Source organism: Triticum aestivum, chromosome 7A, assembly GCF_018294505.1.
Source record: "Triticum aestivum cultivar Chinese Spring chromosome 7A, IWGSC CS RefSeq v2.1, whole genome shotgun sequence".
In the NCBI taxonomy this organism is placed as follows: domain Eukaryota; kingdom Viridiplantae; phylum Streptophyta; class Magnoliopsida; order Poales; family Poaceae; genus Triticum; species Triticum aestivum.
In genome coordinates, this window is record NC_057812.1 from 738087270 (window position 1) to 738090831 (window position 3562).

The 3562-nt window shown below is 46.8% G+C and overlaps 1 pseudogene; it reads left to right on the plus strand.

The window, feature by feature from the left end:
* Nucleotides 1-381: 381 nt before the first annotated feature.
* On the plus strand, nucleotides 382-3337 carry LOC123147279 (uncharacterized; annotated as a pseudogene).
* Nucleotides 3338-3562: the final 225 nt, after the last annotated feature.

A 3562-nucleotide genomic window follows, 5' to 3' on the forward strand; every position in this document is an offset into this window, starting at 1 on the left:
GATGTTGTCCAGATGAATTTCCCCTTTTTATCCAACCTATAGATGAAATTTAATAGGCAGATTTATGGAGCTTTAAGCTATAATTTATTTTCTAAACGTTTTGAAGGATAAAGCGACAATTTTCCAATCCATGGAGCTGAATGGCTTCGCAGAGCTGAATGGCTTCACAGAGCTGAGTGCCCCACTCACTGATGACTGGTCGCCCTAATTTTCTAAACATTTTTTAAGGTTAAAGCGACAATTTTTCAATACATGAAATTTAACAGGCATATTTGTAAGTAGATGTACATAGGATTAGGGAAGTAATATTTTTCCAAACGTTTTTTTTGAAGCTTTCAATCCATGGAGCTAAATAAAATGGCTTCGTAGAGCTCACTATCCCACTCACTCGTCACTCCCACTGCCCCGAACCCTAACCCTAACCCTCGATCCCCTCCTTCCAGCCCCGCCGCCATGGCCGCGCCGCCGCCGCCGACCATTCCCGACGAGCTCCTGGAGGAGATCTTCATCCGCTTGCCCACCCCGGACGCGCTCGCCCGCGCCTCCGCCGCCTGCACCTCCTTCCGCCGGGTCATCAAAGGCCGCGCCTTTCGCCGCCGCTTCCGCACGCTGCATCGCCCTCCCTTCCTCGGCTTCATGGACGCGGGCGGATTCCACCCCGCCCAGGCGCCGCACCCCTCCGCCCCGCTCGCCGGCGCCCTCGCCCCCTCCGCCGCCGATTTCTCCTTCGTCCCGGCCGTCGTCTCTTCGTCCTCCTACTTCATGCCGCCGGGCGTCCAAGACGACGGGGAAGGCCCCCGCTGGCGCCCCTGCGACGTCCGCGACGGCCGCGTCCTCCTAGACTGGAGATCCCTCTACCCTGTTACATCCAAATGTGGACCTACCGCGAAGACGGCCGCGAGGTGAGCATCCTCTTGGACTGCAGGGAGATTGGTGATAACGAACTCTGTGACCGCCTCACGTGGACCAAACGGGAGCACTGCAATGCTGCCGACTTCCACCTCGCCGTCTGTGACCCCCTGTCCAGCAGATACGTGCTGCTTCCAACCATACCTGAGGACCTCGCCGCCCAGCCGCAGGAGTGCCTTTGGGATTTCCAGGCCGTGCTTGCTCCCAACACCACCGACGACGGCGAGGAACAGCCCTTCAAGGTGATATGCGTAGCAAGATACACGACGAAGCTTGTCCTCTTTGTGCTCCCGTCCACAACTATGCAGTGGTATATGCTCGAGCCTCCCATTTTCCCTTCTTTGGAACACATGTCATGTTTTGACTGCGTGCGTGGCTGCTTCAACTGGACACAGCCTGCTGGCTGGAGTGACCATTTGATGGTGCTGGACACGCGCACCATGAGGTTTTCCACTGTCGACCTTCTCACCGGCTGCCATGTGGAGCTCAGCAATCTGCCTGACAAGAGCCGTGGCCGTCGTAGCCTAAATGCCGTTGTGATGGGCAGGGGAGGAGCCCTTGAGATATTTCCCCTTGTCTGTCAACATGGATCCTTTGCCATCTACCATACCTCTCTAAAGAATAATTCGCAGCAATGGAAGTTAGAGAAGATCATACAGCTTCCTGGGCAGTATCATTCCATTTGTACAATGCGTGCAGCCGAGGGATTCTTGTTCTTCCGAGGCGCTCCAGAAGGTATTCATTTTGCGAATGTGGATTGTTACTCAATGGAGGTCAAGACTTATGAAATTACCAAAGTCTGCACAAAGATGGAGAATACCTTCAATCCCAGACGTGCCCTCCCATACTTTAGCTTCCCACCGCTGTTATCAGAACCAACTATCTGATCAACTGGTAAGCCTAAATATTGCCATTGGGTTCATGCATTGCTTGTTCTGCTCACATGATTATGTTGAAAATTAATTATTGTTCTATTGGGCCTGGCTACCTTGTGAAATTAGCTAGGAGAGGTACCTAATTGATGGTTTTAAGCTGATGTCTTAGTACTCCTTATTTACCTTGTTCTGTTTTCAAGAGCATAGAGTTCACATGTTATGGTCTGCTATTTTTTACTTATCTTGCTTCACTGCAATAAGATGGCTATAGGATTCTTGGGAAGCACGAATAAGCTTTTGCGCCTTTGTTCTTAAGCTATATTTTACTTTGTAATTTTGCAAGTAGGAAAGGTTCCCATGGTTATATAGAAAGTTAATTATTGTTCTATTGGGCTTGACTACCTTGTTTTTTTACGGAGGCTTCACTACCTTGTCAAACTAGCTAGGACAAGTAGTCAATTCATGGTTTATTTATTGTTCTATCTGCATGCATGTTTAACTCCCATGTATGTGATTGAGAATGCTAGCTGAGAAGAAAAGTTACAGACTGGTTTCGACAGCTAGTTTTTATTGCTCCATATCTTTGGAGAGAAGATGGCTTTCACGCTTGCATCTTTATGTAGGAGTACATCGTTAGTCATACTTAGCACTTACTACACATTGTTCATTCAGTTGAATGAAGATATTCAAAACAAGACCGTTGCATAAGCTGTAAGTTGATGTTTGAAGGCTCTGAATCTAATATTTGTGAGCACTCCTTATTTGCCATGTTCCGTTTCCAAGAACAGATAGGGTTCACCTATTATGGTCTGCCAATTTTTCTGTATATTGCTTCCAAACTGCAAAATGAGCAGCTTGGGTGCCTTTGTTCCTAAGTTATGGTGTACTCCGCGGTTTAGCACATGCCTCCTTCCTAAGAAGTTGTGATAAGGAAATTTCCCATTGCATCAACTGCAGTTGCTTCAGTTCTCTAACTAAGTTCATTTATGCAGATCTGAGCTCGCTTGCTAGTCGTTTTGGTCTTGCTTGGGCGATCTACGCCTGTGGGGTTGGATGGCGGATGTTCAAGATTGTGCTGGTGTGGTTTGATATGTCTGTATTAGTATGAATGTAAGCAGGATATGGTGTCAGCAAGTTGAGTTTGACCAACTCTGAGGGCTAAGACTCCGGTTTATATTATGTACTGATGTTTGTGTTGGAAGACTTCGATTTATGTTCCCCCTTTTAATCCATCTTCTTAGTCGAGATGAACATTGAATGTAAGCAGGATATGCTGTGAGAAAGTTTCCAAGGGTATTGTTGGGAACTTATGACTAGTACATGAAAATTTCCAAGGGTATTGTTGTGAGGTGGATTTGGAGTACCAAAATGAGTTGGTCAATTTCTGAGCACATATGAATGCCCTGTATTTGCCAGTTCGGGGCAATTTTTTGCTTATCTGCTCCTAATCTGGTACCGAAGGAAGAACTTTTCCCAAGTGTAGTTTCTGAATCTAAACTGTCCTATAATCCCTTCCTGTTTCGATTGCTTTTCGTCAAAATACTGACTAATTATGTTTGTGGCTAGGCAATGGCATTGTTGATGGCCTAGTGGGCATTGTGAAAGGTACCTTCATAAGCTTATGGGCCTTTTTTCTCTGTCCATCTTGCTCTCTACTCCCTCTGATCCATATTAACTGTCGCCGATTTAGTACAGCGACAATTTGTACTAAATCAGCGACAATTTGTATGGATCGGAGGGAGTAATAACTACTACTTGTATCGATCTATTGTAAGTCT